Source organism: Muntiacus reevesi, chromosome 2 (genome assembly GCF_963930625.1).
Source record: "Muntiacus reevesi chromosome 2, mMunRee1.1, whole genome shotgun sequence".
NCBI lineage: Eukaryota > Metazoa > Chordata > Mammalia > Artiodactyla > Cervidae > Muntiacus > Muntiacus reevesi.
Window position 1 is genome coordinate 131728880 of NC_089250.1, and position 21205 is coordinate 131750084.

The 21205-nt window shown below is 39.8% G+C and overlaps 1 protein-coding gene across 4 annotated transcripts in view; it reads right to left on the reverse strand.

Annotated features, from left to right (window-relative positions):
* The window catches only part of SGMS1 (sphingomyelin synthase 1), a 313874-nt gene that overhangs the window by 123521 nt on the left and 169148 nt on the right, over positions 1 to 21205 (reverse strand). For all 4 annotated transcript variants that reach the window (XM_065922844.1, XM_065922841.1, XM_065922842.1 and 1 more), the window contains one exon: positions 2798 to 2878. The gene's annotated coding sequence lies outside the window, so the exon portion shown is untranslated. The remainder of the gene's footprint in view (positions 1 to 2797; positions 2879 to 21205) is intronic.

Sequence of the window (21205 nt, forward strand, 5' to 3'; positions counted from 1 at the left end):
ATTCAGTCCTGTCCATCTGTTTGTGACCCCATAGACTGTAGCCCTCCAGGCTCCTCTGTCCCTGGGATTTTCCAGGTAAGAAAACTGGAGTAGGTAGCCATTCCCTTCTCTAGGGGATCTTCCCAACTCAGGGATGGAATCCAAGTCACCTTCATTGAAAGCAGATTCTAAACCATCTGAGTCATCAGGGAATCTACCATAATGACCCATGACTCTCAAGTATCCAGACACTACTGAGTATGTTGATTTGAACATAAAGCAAGGCTATACAATCTGCACATTTGAAGTTTGTACACCTAGTGCTGTAATCAAAAATTCATCTACTGTGGGGATGTTCCAAAGATGCATAGGGTCCATTTTGGAGAGAAAAATTATCAGTCAGGATATTTTATCTGTGGCAACATTTCCCTATTAATCATTACTCCCATGTTTGCTTTCAGAGTTACCAAAGACACCCTTATTCAACTTGTTTAAGATGTAAGTCAATAATACTTAGTCCAGAGATTAGTCTCTCAGATTTTTATCCATGAGTTTCCTCTTCAAAAGGACAAGAACTACTTTTATAACAATCCAAGTCCAATCCTGACTCGGTAGGAAATATAAATAAATACCTATTGTTTTAGGAAGAAATAAGGGAAATAAAATGTTTTAAGATTATGTAAGTCTGATTCAGGGAATTGACATAAACGAAGGTTTTGAAATAGCCAAGGCGTGTGGTTTTTTTTTTTTTTTTGAAGGTTCAATAAAGAATGTGTTTTGAGAACTAGGTGGGTGAGATTTAAAATAAATACAAGCACCACGATCTTAGCTGTTACTTAGCAATTTCAGGCTTCAATTGTTCCCTTCTAAAGGGCAAGTGACAAGACTGAAGAAATTGCTTCCAGAAGAAACACTGAGATATCTGATCCAGTTTCCTTTCTTCTCTCCATTTTACTCCCTAAGATCTTAATGCAGCTGGTATGAACTTTAAACTGCTCAGGTTTTTGGTTTGGGTTCGTTCTCTCTAGAGGCAATTCCTTTTTCTTAATTTCTGAGTCAAAAGCAAAGCTACATGCCATCATTAGTCAGGAGGCACCTTGGCTGCTTGTCCCCAAAGTGTCACTACCTGAGGAAATGCAGACTCACCGGAGTACAAAGAAGGGAAAGAAAAGGGTTCAAAAGATATAAACAGTCTGACTTATCTCCACACACTATCACTCAAAAGCCAGAAGTGAGGGGTGCCAGCGGCCAGTTACAAAGCTGAGTTAATAACATAGAACTCTAGTCACACACTTATGAAAATAGATCTAAATTCTGGATTGATCTTGGCAATTATCTGCATTCCAGAAGCTGTGGGGGCATGACAGCTTGGGTTACCTAGCATGGATTCGAAAGCAGACCTTGCTTTTATCAACCAAACCAAACTCTTACCATCAGGGATGAGAAAGATAATTGAAGATTTGTGGCTTGGAAATGTCTTCACAATAGGAAACTTACCATCATTGGTGTGCTGAGGCCAGCTCATGCATCAGTCCCTTAAAACCTTGTATATTCTCAGGATTTGGGGCAAGGTGATTGTTAAACACACCATCAGTAAATGCTAAATTATATAAACATACAATTAAAATAAACTATACTAAAAACAAAGATCATAAGTATTCAAAACACATCATTTCCTGTTTTACTATGATCAATGATCTTTGATGTTCTCTGCAACTACTGTACCTGGTTGGTAGGAAATCATATAAAGGTGTGCTCCTGCAATCACTTCTCAACTCTGCCGGCCATAATGCTTGCTGGTAGCATGAAATCAGCGATGGTGGGAGTGTTCACACTACAGAAATTTGCAAACACTACAACCACACACACACACACCCCGCCCCCGCCACCATTCAGGGCTGACTCTGAACATTTACTTGCATATCAATATCTGCAATGTTCACCCACCACTGCCTGACAGTAGCTCAGGAAGTTGAGCTGGTCAGTCTCCTAAATCAAAATAAAGGTTTGTAAACTAGAAATCATGATGCAAATATAAGGATGGAAAGTAACTGCTTTTACTGTGGCCCTGTAATGTAACAGTTACAGCACAAAGTACTATCCAAAAGTCTTTCATTTCATGAGAAATATTATCAAATCCAGGATACTGATGAGTCAACTGAGGTGGAGAGGCTGAGTAACGACTAAAAGCGCAAAAGCCAGAGTCAGGTGTGTGAATGTCTGACTCAAAAATGTATGATCTTTCCACTAACTACCTACTTACTAGCATTATGACTACCATAATGAAACTAAAATCAATCACATATAACTGTCAGATAATTTGCAAATACTAATGGCCTCTTACATGTTAAAAGAAAAAAAAAAAGGTACACTGAAGAGGAATTGACAAAGAGCTCGATTTTTTCATATTCACCAAGTTTATTCATATTTACCTCCAAAATGTACCCACAAAAAGTGAGTAAGAAATAAGACCCATGGAACCAGTGGAAGAAAGAATGATCTGCATTTGAGACAGGCTAAGTCCAAGGTTAATGTAAGAGGGATCCCCTTTCAGTTTTTTAAATATTTATACTCTATCCACCAAACTGACACACCCAACTTAAAACGAGACACTCTGCCAAGAAAGAACAATGCAAAAGAATCTCTGAAATGTTGGCACCAAGTTTCAGAAGTATTTACTTACTCAGATACTTACTTTTCAAAATTTTCTTTTTTAAACTTTTAAGGTATTTAATTGTTATTATTTTAACTTTGTTTCTTACAGAAAATTCACCCTGAAGTCAAAGTAATGCCAAAGAGCTAACAAAATTTTACTCACGGATTGTTCTTTAAAATTCTTGTCATCTTGGCTTCCTGTAAGTTACCAGCTTCTCCCACTGTTCCTGTACGTTTCCATCACCTGCCATGAGAAGAGAGAATCTGATTATCTGTCTCATAAAGTCCATTTCTTGGTTTCTACTACATTAGTCTTCTTTCTTTATAACTTAGAGAGAAATGTGGTCGTCTCTTCCTTTCTCTCCAAAATCAAAAAGGCAGGAGAGAACAACACAGAAGATTACCTCAGGAGAAAAAACTTTAAAGAGCCCTATTTCTACTGTGGGGGGTTGGGGTGAAGACTTTTAAAATACCTTCCCTTATGTTTTCCAGAAGAAATTTTCAGTCTGTCTCTTGGGAGGAAGCAGTATTAGAGTAAGCCACTTTTTCTCTCTCCCCTCTTCCCAAAACCCCTTCTTCCTTCTCAAAAGTGAGTGGCTAACCACTTGGGAAGGCTAGAGGAAGCACTGGTCTAGTGCTGAGGCCCCACGCTGAGCTGGGCAGCAAGGGTCTCCCCCCAGTTCTCTCCAGCACCGGGAGTCAACCTAGTTTCCCCACAGTAAACAGGACCACAGCCGCCTGTTTCTGGGAGGATCAGCCAGCTCTCTCTGTTGGCTTCTCTCCAGCAGAGTTACTGGACTAGGATGACTCCATTAGGGTTACTGGGGGCCAATGCATGTTTTACAGAAAGAGGGAACTGACACTTCTGAGTTTTCCAATCCTGCTTTTATCAATAATTAAGTTACTACCTATGTTGATTCCCACTTGAATTGTTGCTCTATTTCACAAACTGTTTAAAGATTACAGGATAGAAGAGACAAGTGATTAGGCAACCCAAACCACCAGCTGTCAAAGGACAATGCCTAGATAAAAGCTTTGCTCAAAGTCCTACCACTTTCTAGTCACATGATCTTGGAAAAATCCATTCACATTCCCCAGCCTCAATTTCTTTATTTTTGAAAGAGGATCAAATGGCCCCTACTATACTCTGTGGTTGTTCAGATTAAATAAAATGAAAGCCATGATTTGCCAAAGTCAACCATGATTTGATCTAAGAAGGGGCACTCAGTGCTAAAACTTGCTAGTTCGTCTATACTTCCAGTTCAGATATTGGTGATCCATACAATTTGTGGACTAATGGATTACACTGGTCGAGGTATAGACTTGGATTACTGTGATACTGAATGGTTTGCCTTGGAGACGAACAGAGATCATTCTGTCCTTTTTGAGACTGCGTCCAAGTACTGCATTTCAGACTCTTCTGTTGACTGATGGCTGCTCCATTTCTTCTAAGGGATTCTTGCCCACAGTAGTAGATATAATGGTCATCTGAGTTAAATTCACCCATTCCAATCCACTTTAGTTTACTGATTCTTAAAATGTTGATGTTCACTGCTGCCATCTTCTGTTTGACCACTTCCAATTTGCCTTGATTCATGGACCTAACATTCCAGGTTCCTATGCAATATTGCTCTTTATAGCATCAGACTTTACTTCCATCACCAGTCACATGCACAACTGGGTGTTGTTGCTTTGGCTCCATCTCTTCATTTTTTCTGGAGTTATTTCTCCACTGATCTCCAGGAGCATATTGGGTAACTACTGACCTGGGGAGTTCATCTTTCAGTGTTCTATCTTTTTGGCTTTTCATACGGCTTATGAGGGTCTCAAAGTAAGAATATTGAAGTGATTTGCCTTTCCCTTCTCCAGGGGACCACATTGTGTCAGAGCTTTCCGCCATGACCCGTCGGTCTTGGGTGGCCCTACACAGCAAGGTTCATAGTTTCATTGAGTTAGACAAGGCTGTGGTCCATGTGATCAGATTGGTTAGTTTTCTGTGATTCTGGTTTTCAGTCTGTCTGGACTCTGATGGATAAGGACAAGAGGCTTATGGAAGCTTCCTAATGGGACAGACAGACTGAGGGGGAAACTGGGTCTTGTTCTGATGGGCGGGGCCATGCTCAGTAATCTTTAATCCAATTTTCTACTGATGGGTGGGGCTGTGTTCACTCCCTGTTATTTACCTGGGGCCAAACTATGGTGGAGGTAATGATGATAAGGGACCTCTTTCAAAAGGTAGAAGACCTACAAGACCTTCTAGAACTAACACCCAAAAAAGATGTCCTTTTCATTATAGGGGGCTGGAATGCAAAAGAAAGAAGTCAAGAAACACCTGGAGTAACAGGCAAATTTGGCCTCACAGTACAGAATGAAACAGGGCAAAGGCTAATAGAGTTTTGCCAAGAGAAGGCACTGGTTATAGCAAATACCGTCTTCCAACAACACAGGAGAAGACTCTACACATGGACATCACCAGATGGTCAACATGGAAATCAGATTGATTATATTCTTGGCAGCCAAAGATGGAAAAGCTCTATACAGTCAGCAAAAACAAGACCAGGAGCTGACTGTGGCTCAGATCATGAACTCCTTATTGCCAAATTCAGACTTAAATTGAAGAAAGTAGGGAAAATCACTAGACCATTCAGGTATGACCTAAATCAAATCCCTTACAATTATACAGTGGAAGTGAGAAATAGATTCAAGAGATTAGATCTGATAGACAGAGTGCCTGAAGAACTATGGACAGAGGTTCATGACACTGTACAGGGGGCAGGGATCAAGACCATCCCCAAGAAAAAGAAAAGCATAAAGGCAAAATGGTTGTCTCAGGAGGCCTTATAAAGAGCTGTGAAAAGAAGAAAAATGAAAAGCAAAGGTAAAAAGGAAAAATATACCTATTTGAATGCAGAGTTCCAAAAAATAGCAAAGAGAGATAAGAAAGCCTTCCTCGGTGATCAATGCAAAGAAATAGAGGAAAACAATAGAATGGGAAAGACTAGAGATCTCTTCAAAAAAATTAGAGATACCAAGGAAACATTTCATGCAAAGATGAGCACAATAAAGGACAGAAATGGTATGGATCTATCAGAAGTAGAAGAAATTAAGAAGAGGTGGCAAGAATACACAGAAGAACTATGCAAAAATGATCTTAATGACCCAGATAATCACAATGGTGTGATCACTCACCTAGAGCCAGATATCCTGGAATGTGGAGTCAAGTGGGCCTTAGGAAGCATCACTATGAACAAAGCTAGTGGAGGTGATGGAATTCCAGCTGAGCTATTTCAAATCCTCAAAGATGATGCTGTGATAGTGCTGCATTCAATATGCCAGCAAATTTGGAAAACTCAGCAGTGCCCACAGGACTGGAAAAGGTCAGTTTTCATTCCAATCCCAAAGAAAGGCAATGCCAAAGAATGCTCAAACTACCACACAATTGCACGCATCTCACACACTAGCAAAGTAATGCTCAAAATTCTCCAAGCCAGGCTTCAACAGTATTTGAACCGTGAACTTCCAGGTGGTTCAAGCTGGAATTAGAAAAGCCAGAGGAACCAGAGATCAAATTGCCACCATCCACTGGATCATCAAAAAAGCAAGAGAGTTCCAGAAAAACTTCTATTTCTGCTTTATTGACTATGCCAAAGCCTTTAACTGTGTGGATCACAACAAACTGTAGAAAATTCTTAAAGAGATGGGAAACCAGACCACCTGACCTGCCTCCTAAGAAATTGGTATGCAGATCAGGAAGCAATAGTTAGAACTGGATATGGAACAACAGACTGGTTCCAAATCAGGAAAGGAGTATGTCAAGGCTGTACACTGTCATCCTGCTTATTTAACTCATATGCACAGTACATCATGAGAAATGCTGAGCTGAATGAAGCACAAACTGGAATCAAGATTGCGGGAGAAATATCAATAACCTTAGATATGCAGATGACACCACCCTTATGGAAGAATTTGAAGAAGAACTAAAGAGCCTCTTGATGAAAGTGAAAGAGGAGAGTGAAAAAGTTAACAAAGATCATGGAATCCGGTCCCATCACTTCATTGCAAACAGATGGAGAAACAGTGGAAACAGTGTCAGACTTTATTTTGGGGGGCTTCAAAATAACTGCAGATGGTAACTGCAACCAATAAATTAAAAGATGCTTACTCCTTGGAAGGAAAGTTATGACCAACCTAGACAGCATATTAAAAAGTGGAGACATTACTTTGCCAACAAAGGTCCATCTAGTCAAAGCTATGGTTTTTCCAGTAGTCATGTATGGATGAGAGAGTTGGACTATAGAGAAAGCTGAGTGCCGAAGAATTGACACTTTTGAACTGTAGTGTTGGAGAAGACTCTTGAGAGTCCCTGGGAATGCATGGAGATCGAACCAGTCCATCCTAAAGGAAATCAGTCCTAAATATTCATTGGAAGGACTGCTGAAGCTGAAGCTCCAATGTTAGCCACTCGATGCAAAGAGCAGACTCATTTGAAAAGACCCTGATGCTGGGAAAGATTGAAAGCAGGAAGAGAAGGGGATGACAGAGAATGAGATGGTTGGATGGCATTACTGTCAATGGACGTGGGTTTGAGTAAACTCTGGGTGTTGGTGATGGACAGGGAGGCCTGGCGTGCTGCAGTCCATGGGGTGGCAAAGTGTTGGACACGACTGAGCGACTGAACTGAATGGATTACACTCAGCAAACTGTCCCCCTTTTACCTAAAGGAAGTGATTCAGAGTATGTTTTACTTCGGTTTTTCAATTTCATAACATTTTAGGGCCCACCACCAAGGGATAGGAAGTTCTCCTTTCCTTTTACAGTACAGCCCAAATGAAAACATCTCACTGCTACCAAGCAGAATGCAAGGACTGCTCATTTTATGTGAAGAACATATGGCTCCAAGTAGACAACACTTTTAAAAGAGGAACCTGTTACCTTTCCTCACCTAAAGCCACAGTGTTAAAGGAGTTCAGAGACAGGAGATAATATTAATTATAAAATGGCCCCACACACTGAGATACCATGAGACAGGGTTAACCTCAGTTACAGAATAGGCAGAAACTCCAAGTTATCCAGACCATTAGGGTGTATGTGTATGTGTGTGTGTAAGAGGGGCATAAAGAAGGGAGAGAAATGAAAAACACCGCACCAATTTGGAAAACTTCCTAGTTCTTGTCAACACCAACAAAAATAGCAGGGAAGGAATGAAGAGTCAAAGATTTATAGATTATACCCAGCACAGAGGAACTTGCTCATACGCTGGCCATAGCTTTATACTCCAGGTCACTTGGCATGGAAGCCTTTTAAAAGCATGGAAAATGCAGAGGATTTCATGTAAGTTTAAAACACATAGGTGTGAACTCCACCCTTTGCTATTTAACAACAACGTGGTCTTTGCCAAGTAATTTAATTATTAAGCCTCAGTTTCCAGGTCTGTAAAATGGGGACAATAATACAGCCCCCTGGGGAGTAGTTGTGCTGATTAGAAATAATGCATGTACAGTATCTGCCACAGAATATGTCCCTCAAATGTAATTATAATTATTGTGTTTGCTAGTGCAAGCATGATAGTCTATTAATTCATAGCTACCAGCACAATTATGGTATTGAGTCCATTAAATTCAGACTCTTCTGTAGGTGAACGTTTTGGAACAAGTGATACTTTTGACAGCAACATGAAACATTTCTATCTCGATCCTAATGAAGTGTTAAATAAAAATCTCCATTTTCATTGGCAGCCTTTACTAACATGCAAACCAAAAGTTCTAGTTATGCATTTGTTGGCATTTTTTGTATCAGTACCAAGTTTCTTTTTTTGATGATAAATTCTTAAAAGAGGGAATGAATGGTTTCCACTAGTGTTAATTCTTCTGGTTTGCATTATAATGCCAAACACTTGGTGGGCATTTATGGGAAATAAAAGCCACACTGAGAGTGGCAATCCACCTATTTATTTCCAAGGTGAGCTTTGCATTACAGCCTCATCAACAACAGTAAGAATTTATCAGCTATGTTTTTAAGGAAAACAAAGGCCAAGAGGTAAAGCAATACCCACGTTTAAACAGAACTTTCTATCTACAAAAAGTACTCCTTGATCCCGTTCATCTCTTTGGGACTCACTCCAGTGATGCTGACTGCTCAGAGTAAATTGTATACTCTTCTTGTACCTTCAAAACCCATGAGAAAATGTCTCATTACAATTTAGTTGCTCCTGATTTTTGAACAAAAACACATTCTTTGCTATGATGGAAAGCATTTTAATAGGCTCTAGGAATCAAATTCTTCCTCAAAGATGGTCACTGGCCACCACCATGGTTATCTGAAAGAATTATAAGTGACTTCAACAATGGACTATGCAGCTGGCAGAAGACACTGTGCTCACTAATGAGGTGGGGAAGGAGTTATAAGGTGGTTGAGGTGAAGTTCATTTAAAAGAATGCTGTGCAATGGCAGTTTTACCAGAATACAAGGAATTAACTTAGCTGAGGCACTTAAGGAGAACAATCTGGATGTATAAAATCTTGGGTGGGATAGTTAAAAACCCCGTATTTCTTAATCACATCTCATATACAATGTTAAGATTCTGCAACAGTCATGAAGAAATCTGGCTAACAAGAATACAGAACTTCTCGAACACCCACTTTATCTTTGAGGGTGAGGCCAAACTTCCCAAAGGTTGAAGGTGACTGGAGGGCATCAAAGCCAAGATCATTTGAGAGCTGAGACACTAGAGGATGGCCTTTGCACTAAAACTGCAGCAGAAGTAGATAGGAGCTCTTGTATCATAAGACGTGATTGCTTTGCATTTTTAGCCTCTTTTCTCCTAAAGAGTTCACGAAAAGTGCTTAGATTTTCTCTATAGCAGATGGTGTCCTTCCGTCATTAAAAGCATGTGCTTTGCAATTACACAGAACTGCATTCCCCAATCTACCTTGAAGACCTTGAGTGTGTCATTAAATTCCGCTGAGCTTTGGTATTCCTGCCTAGAGAATCCCATGGACAGAGGAGCCTGATGGGCTACAGACCGTGGTGTCGCAAAGAGTCAGACATGACTGAGCGACTTAAACTTTCACTTTTCTGTTTCTTCAACAATAGAATGGGAGTAACAGTAGTACTACAACGTATTGTTGCTTTATGGGCTAAAGATATACTGCCTGCACAGTTTTATAAAGCTCATGACAAACACTAAGTGCTCATTAAATGGGCTATTGGAAGAAGTAAACTATCCTCATCTTTAGGAGGTTTGCAAGTTCCAAGGCAACACTAACCAAAAAAAGAGGTATCCTCATAAGCTCAGAAATGTTCTGGCCTACTTCACCAGATAAAAAAGGCTTTGTCTATTAAAGTTCCAGTGAGTGGTAAAGCACACATCAGTCTAATATCTGTGCATGTATCTTGGGAGCAAAGTGAGAGCAGGAGCAGCAAGCAGAGGCTTGTCGGCCAGTGAGAAAATCAGAACAGCTCACAGCAGCCACCTGGAAACAAAACCGCACCACTTGCTTGAGATTCCTCAGCTAATAAATGGCAAAGCTGAGATTCAAAACCAGGAAGTCTGGCTTCGGTCCTTGCTCTTAACCTGATACTATGCTATCTCCTCAGCATTGAGGAAGAGCAGTAATTGGAGATGGACCAAGTCACAGGCCGGGAGCAGGCCAGAGAAAAGCAAGAAACCCTGTAAAGATGACTGAAAAGGAGAGGGTACCAAGGGAAATGACACAAATGGGCAGCTACCAGGGGAAAGTGAACTAGCTTTGGGCTTCAACACTTGTTTAAAGTCAACAGTGAATAGAAGACATAAAAGCTGAGAAGATGCCTCTTAGGTCATTTGTGTTAGCTGCATTATGGCTTAGAAACACCTGCCAGGAATCACATCACACACACAAAATACAAGGTGTTACAGGAGAGCCCCAAAAGCATGAGAGTTTCTTACCAAGACTGAGTTTCTTGCTACCTCTTCCTGGTGTTTCTACAGAAGAAAAGAGTTGAAGAAAGGCCACCAGGGTGTTGAATTCCCCCTGTTGGAATTCCTTCCCCCCAGAAGGAAGGGATAAGACAGAAGAACTGTGCCCTAAGTTAAGTAGAAGAATGCCCAGAGAGGAGAGAAGTGATAAAAAGAAGTCATATTCCTGGCCAGTCTCCAAAACAGTCCCATAACCACCATCTCTTATTATCCATGCTTGTGTAATCCTCTTCCCTTGACTGCAAGTGGGACTTGTGATTTGCCTGTAACCAAAAGAATAAGAGAAAAATGACAGGGCACGTAGTTATAGCACATCAGACAGTAACGTCCATTCTGCAGCAAGATTCTCTGTGGGAAAGCAGAAGCAAGCTGCCGAGTGGTGGACTGCCTATAGAGGGAGCCAGAGGGAGGCAGCCTCCCGCTGACAGTGAACAAGCATCTGAGAGCCCACCAGAAACTGAATTCTGCCAACAATGACGTGATCTCAGAAGAAAGCCCTTCCACGTTCGAGCCTCAGATGAGACAGCAGCCCTGGCTGACACCCTGGCTGGAGCCTTATAAAGTACCAAGACAAACCACAGCCAGATTCCTGACACTCAGAAACTGTCCCAGAGAGTTTATGCACTAATTCAGCAATTAAGTTGGTAGTGGTGCTGTCATGCAGCTATGCATAACCAATAGAGAAGGGAGGTGAAGCACAGGTTCCTGATGCAACCACTTGTTCTTCTGAGAGAGGAGGGGAAGGAAGGAGGTCCGGGGCCAGGGCCTGGGAGAGTGATCCTGCCGTCACACTGGCAACGCATCCTCCTCTTCAACTACCTCTGACTCAGACACTCAGTTTCCTCTCTTACCACACACATCCTGTCATTCTTTTTTTTAATCATTCGGAAGACAAAGTAGACTATAATTACCAAGGAAATTACAATTTTATAAACGGCAGTCAGGTTCCCTGCCTGGCCTGCAAAGGCTATCTAACATGCCAAACATTGACACAATTAAATGTCATTGGTAGCAACACGGATGGACCTAGAGATTATCATACCAAGTCAAGTGAGTCAGACAAAAAAAGACATACTTGATATCACTGGTATGTGGAATCTAAAAAATGATACAAATGAACTTATTTACAAAACAGAAACAGACTTACAGACATAGAAAATAAACATGACTACCAAAGGGGACAGGGGTGTGGGAAGGGGATAAATAAGAGTGTGGGATTAGCAGATGCATACCACTATATAATAAAATAGATAAACAAGATCCTACTGTATAGCATAGGGAATTCAATATGATAATAAACTATAAGGGAAAAGTATGTGTATATATGTGTGTATGTGTATGTATATATGTGTGTGTGTGTGTGTGTGTGTGTGTGTGTATAAAATGTTGCTGTTTAGTAACTAAGTCATGTCCAGATTCTTTGCAACCCCATGGACTATAGCCCACCAGGCTCCTCTGTTCATGGGATTTCCCTGGCAAAAATACCGGAGAGGGTTGCCATTTTCTTCTCCAGGGGATCTTCCTGACCCAGGGATCTAGCCTGCATCTCCTGCACTGTTAGGCAAATTCTTTACCTCTGAACCACAGGGAAGCCCATATATATACACACACATATATATACAAACTGAATCACTTTGATGTACACCAGAAACTAACACATTATACATCAACTATACTTCAATTTAATTAATTAATTAAAAGAAGAAAAGAAACAGCAAAAGGACTTTGACCATCTTATGAGCTATACTATGACCCTACCTATAAATAATTTTAGTAAAAGTGTGTCTTAAATCTGATGTAATGGACTTAAACACTTTATAGAACACATATCTAGAGAGACACATTAAAGACTTTCTACTTTCTGTAGCAGTGCTTTTGAAGACAGAATAAAAATTCAAACATCTAAAGTTCCATCCATATGCTAATACAGGCTCTTAAAAAAATCAAACATGTAGTTTGAAATCTGCTGAGCAAATACCTAACAGCTTCTACAAATTCATTCCAGTAACAATTCTCAGGCAGAGCAAACAGCTACGACTCACTGAACCAGAGATCTTTTACCTAAATGGGCCGTCTTGCTACACACAGAAACTGGTAGGGAAATCCTACAACCGCATCATTTGAAAGCTGGAATATCCTCATTAGTTTTTTTGTCTTAGCTCGGAGTTGGCAGATAACGACACATAGACCCAAAGGCTTGAGGAAGCCTGCTCAGGGTCACCCAGCAGCACAGCCTGGACCGCTGTGGCCCGGGCGTCTGCGCTCAAGTTCACCAAACTCTGGGGCTTCCTGGGTGGCTCAGACAGGAAAGAACCGGCCTGCAATGCAGGAGCCCCAGGTTCAATCTCAGGGTTGGGAAGATCCCCTGGAAAAGGAAATGGCTACCCACTCCAGTGTTCTTGCTTGGAGAATTCCATGGACAGAGGAGTCTGACGGGCTACAGTCCATAGGTCAAACACAAGTGAACAACCTAACACTACCAAAGCTTATCTTCAACTCCAGACATAATAAAATCAGTGGTATCAAATATTCCACGAGGAAGAAAATTGGGACAAACTTTCTCTGACTCTACAAAGTCCCAACTTGTAAAAACTAAGATCTGTGAGGGAGTTTGGGATCGGACATGTAGACACTGCTATATTTCAAATGGATAACCAATAAGGACCTGCTGTACCGCACATGGAACTCTACTCAATGTTATGTGGCGGCCTCGATGGGAGTGGAGTTTGGGGGAGAACGGATACATGTATATGTATGGCTGAGTCCCTTTGCTGTTCACCTGAGACTATGATAACATTGCTAAGGGGCCATCAGTTCAGTTCAGTTCCGTTCAGTCACTCAGTCATGTCCGACTCTGCGAGTCCATGGACTGCAGCACGCCAGGCTTCCCTGTCCATCACCAACTCCCGTAGCTTGCTCAAACTCATGTCCATTGAGTCGGTGATGCCATCCAACATCTCATCCTCTGTCATCCCCTTCTCCTCCTGCCTTCAATCTTTCCCAGCATCAGGGTCTTTTCCAAGGAGTCAATTCTTTGCATCAGGTGGCCAAAGTTTTGGAGTTTCAGCTTCAGAATTAGTCCTTCCAATGAATATTCAGGACTGATTTCCTTTAGGATGGGTTATACCCCAATACAAAATAGAAAGTTAAAAAAAAAAAAACAAAACTAAGATCTGTGGCAGGAGGGAAAAATAACACTGAATAGACATTCACATTAAGTGTTCAATCCATTTTCCAAAGCAATTCGTGGAACTTTTTAAGTAAACTAAGATGCCCCTAAAATAGATTGCCTTTTCTTATGAATGCTCTGCCTTTTTTTTTTTTTGGTGAATGCTAAGTATGAAGGAAAATCAAAAACATAGAAAAAACACTTATGCAAGTGCATTTATTCTCCTGCTTCATAAATCCCCACTCATAAATTCATTGACTCACTGCACAGATATATTCATTACACAAACACTTTGGCATAGGCATAGTAGGTGCTGTATAAAAGGAAACTGTTTGAACCTAAGTAATGTTTATTAATATTTTCAGCAGAAGTAGCCACATGTAAATAAGAAACCACTGTAGAGACCAAGATTTCCAGCAGTTTTTCTTTTTTTTTTTTTTATATACTATTAGGAATGGAGACTTAATGGTCTTCTCCTAATTCCCCCAGAAACTTCCATATTTAAAATAAAAATCAACTTGTTTTTCTTTCTTTTCTTTCTTTTTTTTTTTTAATATTTATTCATTTATTTGGCTGCACCAGGTCTTAGTTGCAGCATGTGGGATCTAGTTCCCTGACCAGGGATCAAACCTGGGCCCCCTGCATTGGGAGCTCAGAGTCTTAACCACTGGGCCAGCAGGGAAGTCCCTCAACTTGTTTTTCTGTGTAATAATACTGCCTATAGGGCAATAGCAGGAGTTACCAAAATGAAGGGGTTAAACATCCACAGGTGGTATCCTTCTAGAACTCTCACTAGGGAACACTTTCCATGGCCTAAAAGAAAGTGGTCTTTCACCCCCACATTCTCCTTCCTAATCTTTTCCTCTCAGCCGCAAGAACAAACACACCTTTAAAACAAACAAAAAAGAAATAGGTCTTATTTTCTTCTAGATAGCAAGCAGTTTTCTCTCCTCAACATGAAACTTACACGCTACGGGTATTACCCTCGCTGGGACTGATTTCCCCTTGTTTTAACTACATGCTTTGACAGAGTATTACAGATACTGATATTACTCAAGGTAAAAACAAACTGTTTACCACAGGCGGGACTTTTTCTAAATGTTTCACAGGTTCATTTCATCTTGACAAGAGCACTATGAGCCATGTTACTATTGTTATCCTGGTTTTACAGAAGATAAAACTGAGATAGAGTTACTGACAAGGCAGGCACAATCACTCAAGAGGCATCTTTAACTGAAGCCTTAGCAGAAACCTCTACTTCCCCGGCATCAAGTTTCCACGTGGAGGACTTTCCATTAGCCAACAGTCCAGTCTCCTCCCAGCTTCCTCCCCAGGTGAGAAGTGAACGGTGTGAAAGGTGAGTCTGGGGGCAGGGTCTGGACAACATGGCCCAGACTCTCCTGAGTTCTGTTTTCAGTGCTGGCCTGCCCACAGATGAGGTTAGGGGGCAGTCCAGGCTGCTCCCTCCAACACTGTGAGGGGAAATTGGTCTCAATCAAGTGTGAAATACCAGAAAACCCACTCAGCCACAGTCCTCTAATCAGCTTCAATGCTAATAAACTTGTGCTTGTCTACCTCCCATTGGCCGGTCTAGCCATTGGTCTCAAAATTGGGTGAGAAACAAGGGTATTAGTCAACTCTCCATCCTCTCAAGCCCTGGCACCAGTAAGTTTTAAAACAGAAATGGGTGACAAGATCTTTGTGAAAAAGGTAAATATTTCTTTCACAAAATAAGTAAAACAAAACCCTCCTCAAAGAGATATAAGTACATAAACTACACAGTTCAACAAAGCATCTGCAGAGCGGGTCATTAGTGAACCCGCTCTTTGAACTCACTATCACGTGGTGTCTAAAAGACAAGGCTATTCCTCCACTTTCTTCTCTGTGTTGGACCTCAAACCACCATCTCCTTTCCAGACAAAACCACATAGGTAACCTTCTCTATTGTTGTACCCTAATCCAAGATAATGGAAAATTCCTTAGCTTTGCTAGTCACATTATTTTCACAAAACAGGTTATACATTTCAATAGTATATGTTATCTTCAGCCTGGCCAAGTCTGTATTTTTATCAATTGCATCAATTTCTACCATAGAAAATACAGTGACAAAAATACTACCCATAATTATGTCATCCAGGAATAAAGATGTCTCTAGTTTTTAGAGTTATCATCTGATCTTTCCTTTAATCTCAAAAAGCAATATGTCTGACTTTAAACATACATTTAAAAAGGCTTTCATTCAGTAATATTGATTGGGAGGGGGTGTTATAGATTTTAATGCAGATAACTTGAGCATTTTCCATAAAGGACCAAATAGTCAATATTTTTGGTTTTGCATGGCATAGGATATCTTTTTAAACTATTCAGCTCTGCCATTACAGTCCAAAAGCAGCCATGGGTAACATGAAAATGAAAGAACATAGCTGTATGCCAATAAAACTCTATTGACAAAAACTAGTCTCCAGCCAAATTTGGCTGTTCAGTTTTAGTCTGCTAACGCCTGACCAGGACAGTCACTTGGCCTCAACAGGAAGCCTATGACATACTCAAGAAGCAAAAAGAAAGATGCTGCACCCGACAGAAAAAAATCTAGGAACAACATAATCATTCTGCTGGTAGCAGGTACTCCGAGTGCTACCATTCCCATAAGTACCGAGTCTGCTGGGGGCTTAGCATGGCCTTCTGATTAGGTGACTGAGTGATGCCTTTGTTCAGTAACAGCTTATCCGAAATTATTCACATGCAAAGAACCAATCTGTAAAATACTGTGTTGATTATGATTCACAGATCTGTTAGGTCCAGGCTTACCCTATATTTTACATGGATGATTATAGGAAAAATCAATCCCAATGTTTCAAAAATAAATACAAAAGAAAACTGAGAGGCAAGAGAAGCAACTGAATGAATCCTAGCTTATGTCTCTGACAGTTCCTTCACCTGGAAAACTCTCCCTGACTTTCCCTGTCCCATTTCCCTACCTACTTCTTGTTCCTCATTTAGGTGTCTATTTAAACACCCTTTTCTCCAGAAAAACATGCCAGGGAGGTCAAGACACCGGCCATACACTTCAGTGACACTGGACTTCATGACTCTCCTATAATTCCTTCCTAGCTTAATGTCTGCTTCCCTTCTAGACTACAAGGTCCAGAAACCTGCCTTGCTCAACACCTGGGTACAAAGCTGGAAATGAGACCTTGATTCAACAGAAGGCTTGAATGTTTCAAACTGACACCCTGCACCCAGTGCCTAAGTATACAGCTGGTGATGATCAGCAACACACGACTTCACAGGGCAACTCTGGGTCTTTCCCAGCCTCAGAAAAGTACGATACGATAAAGTGGAAGAGGGAAGGTTATGACTAGGTGCCAGGGAGCAAACTGCCCTATGTTTAAACAGAATCAGAGAAGGCTACCCATTCTTAGAAGTTTGAGGGGTGGGGGGGGAAGCAAACGTGGTTTTGGTTAATGATAAAATTTTTACTAGCCTAGGCCCTAGCATATTCAAAGATATTTAGCAGGATAGATTTAAAAGAAATATCTGCACAGTTCCTTTATATTTAAATACATACACATGCCTATAGAACTGCTTGAACTACTTGGGTGTGAAAAATGGGTTATAAAATACGTAAGAGTGTAGTCCAAAGCAGGAAAATAACTAAAAGGATGTATGCCCTCCCCAAAGTAGTTATACCTGGTAGAGGAATTTGGGTTAATTTAATTTTTTCCCCTTTTATTTATCAGTCTTTTCTTCTTTCTATACAGTGATCACACATTTTTAAAAGAGTTTTTTTTTAATTCATTTAAAATAAAAATCCTTGCTGATTAGCTGATACTTCAAAGTTGTTTGAAAGAAACAATATACATAACAAAAATGTGAAACAGGACAGTGCTGTATTACTTAACACAGCTTTGCAGACAGAGTTTAAAAAAAAAGTTTCTGACCTCCTTAAAGGTTCACCCATTCCTACCAATACCATAATAATGATATATCTTATCATGGCGAGCATCAGCAGACAAAAGTGAAATAGTACCAATGCTGAGGGTGTTAATTTCAGTTTCTAACTACATCCTTACTTTTCCTGGAGCATGATATATTTTAAGTTGGCCTAATTTCTTTCTGGTCTTGGACTCTGAGAACTGCACTAACTTACCTAGCCAATTTTAGTGACCAAAATGCAATAGGAGCAGATAAAAAACTTTAAAAGTGAGATCTTCTTTCTTAAAGGTTATTTATATAGGTCAGAAATTGGCAGTCAGACATTGGAAATGCTGAAGTACTTACTTGAAATTTACTTCCATTGCTTACACTGGAGTCTTCAAATACATATAATAAGTATCTTTCATTAGAATTCTTGTGGTTATCTAACACCAGCCTATGACTAAATCAGAGAGATTATCAAATTTCCCATCTTAGAGTATGCTTTAATAGGTTACATTTCCTTTCATAAATACTAATCATTTCAAAAATATTGTCTTGTGTCTAAACAATGTTGTATTGGCCAATAACAAAAGTTTAATCCATTATGCATGACTTAAAGGTATTTTTAAACTCCACATGAAAATGAGATTCAACACCTCTTTACAAATGACTGAAATAAACCACGAAAAACAAATTATTTAAGAGACTGGCTTTATGGTAGCAGAACTGCCCTCCAACCAATAACAATTATAAACGAATGTAAAAGGCAATTTGAAGGCACTGAAAAATAACCAAAAGCAGGAGAAAAGTTCATGATCTCCAGCCCTTAAATAAGGGAGCCACACTGAGTAGTAATTTACATTTGTACCACTTATTCTGTTAGGGCACAACCAAGAGGTTTATGTTGCAGCAGATGGAACTCAAGCAGGAAACCACAGCCTTGCTGGTCAGAATATAGGTCAGTCAAGGTAGCTAAAAACAGAAGAAAATTCCCACCAAATGAGGAAGTCATGGAGGACAGAGCCCCAAATTTGCAAATGAATTCTACACAATATTCGCTACACCCAGAACTATAAGACTTCCAGAATCCCAGGGAGGAGAAAAACAACACTTGAAAAGTTTTCAGAAAGCTGACAAATTCCAACAGCTGCCCCCTCAGAGGAGTTTGAAGCTCAAGTTGTACCAGGTTTCAGGGGCTTGGTAAAGGCCTCAGACTTTTCTGTGATGCCAAAAAAGCATCATGGATTAGGAAAAAAGAACATCCTGACTATAGGATATTTCCTGGGAAATATAGGCAAAATGGAAATAGCACAAAAAGGAGCCTGTATAACATTCAAGATGATTCCCAACTTAACTACTTTTTGAACAAAACTCAACTCTTCTCTAGGGAACACAACAGAATCCCCAGTCATTACAATGTAGCATCTACAATGTCTAGCATACAATGAAAAATTAATAGACATGAGGCAAATGGAAAATGCAACCCCATAATTAAAGATAAATCAGTGCACAGAAACAGACCTACAAATAATCCAGAAAATGGAATCAGAAGACAGACTGTAACAATGCAAAACTTATTGAAAGAATTTACAGAGAAAGATAGATTTACTGGGTAAAGAAATAGGAAATGTCAGGAGACATACAGAAACTGCAAAAAGTAAAAATAAAAAAAGAAGTTCTAGAACTCAAAACTACAATATCTGAAATAAAAACATACTGAATTAGATTTATAGCAGGTTGGACATAATAGAGAAATAGGCCTGGTGAAATTTAAGGTGTATCAGTATAAAGAATTCAAGCTGGGACTTCCCTGGTGGTCCAGTGGTTAAGGCTTTGCCTTCCAGTGCAGGGCGGGTGAGGGTTCAGTCAGGGAACTAAGATTCCACATGTCTTGTGGCCAAAAAACCAAAACATAAAACAGAAGCAATATTGTAACAAATTCAATAAAGACTTTAAAAATGGTCTATATAAAAAAAAATCTTTAAAAAAAGAATCCAGACTGACGTACAGAGGAAAAACCTATGTTTTTAAAAGAACTTCAATCATCTGCGGGGCAGTATCAAGTGGCCTAAACATGTAAACATTAAAGAAGAGTAGAGAGAATGGGGCAGAAAAAAATGTGTAAAGAAACACAGGCCAGAAGTTTTCAAAATGGAGCAAAACCAGGACAATACCAGAGGAGAAATCTTAGCCACAAGAAAACCTCACATAGTCATGAAAACCAAAGATAACAACAACAAAATCTTAGAAGCAGCAAAAAAACAAAAAAGGACATATTACACAGTGAGCACAATAATCAGAATGAAGGCAGACATCTCAACAGAAACAGGAGACCAAAACACAAAAAAACAACATCTTCAAATCACTGAAAGTAAAGCAGAGAAAAAATGGTCAATCTAGAATTCTGTTGACAACCAAATTATCTTTCAAAAATAAAGGAAAAAATTTTAAACCTCCCTATAAATAAAAACTGAGAGAAACTGTCTGATTGCAAGAAATACTAAAGAAAGCTCTTCAAGCTAAAGAGAAGTGATACCAGATGTAAATTTTTTTTTCAGATGTAAATTTTAAGCAACAGAAAGAAATGAAGAACCTTGGAAATAGTGAATTTATAGGTAAACATGAAAGACTACTTCTCATAATTTCTTTAAGATATACCTATTAGTTAATTAGTTCAGTCGCTCAGTCGTGTCCGACTCTTTGCGACCCCATGAATTGCAGCACGCCAGGCCTCCCTGTCCATCACAAACTCCCAGAGTTTGCTCAAACTCATGCCCGTAGAGTCGGCGATGCCATCCAGCCATCTCATGCTCTATACTATATCAAATATAAATATAGTTTATGTATAGAAGTATTTTATATATACTTGGCATATTATATTAAAAGTATAATACTGTATTATACAGTTTGTAACAAATACAGATGTAAAATATATGAAGACTATAGTGCAATGGATGGGGAGGGGCAAATGAAACCATATGTTGTAGGTTTCTTACATTTTTATAGAAAGTAGTAAAATATTAATTCAACAAAGACTTTTTATTAAGGATAAATATCATAATCTGCAGAGAAACTACAAAAATTATGCAAAGTGGTGTAGCTGAAAATCTGAGAAATTAAAATGTAATGCTAAAATATATTCAACTAAATAACAAGAAGGCTGTGCTGTGCTTATTCACTCAGACTCTTTGCGACCCCATGGACTGTAGCCCACCAAGTTCCTCTGTCCATGGGGATTCTCCAGGCAAGAATACTGGAATTGGTTGCCATGCCTTCCTCCAGGGGATCTTCCCAACCCAGGGATCAAACCGAGGTCTCCCACATTGCAGGCAGATTCTTAACCATCTGAGCCATCAGGAAAGCACAAACAACAAGAAGGGAGAAAAGGAATTACAGGATTTAAGAAAAAGTTTAAAAGATGGGACAAATAGGAAGCAACAAAATTATATATATAAAATTAGCCATATCAATAATTACAGTAAATAGACTGAACATTTCAATTAAAAGGCAGATTGCCAGAATACATA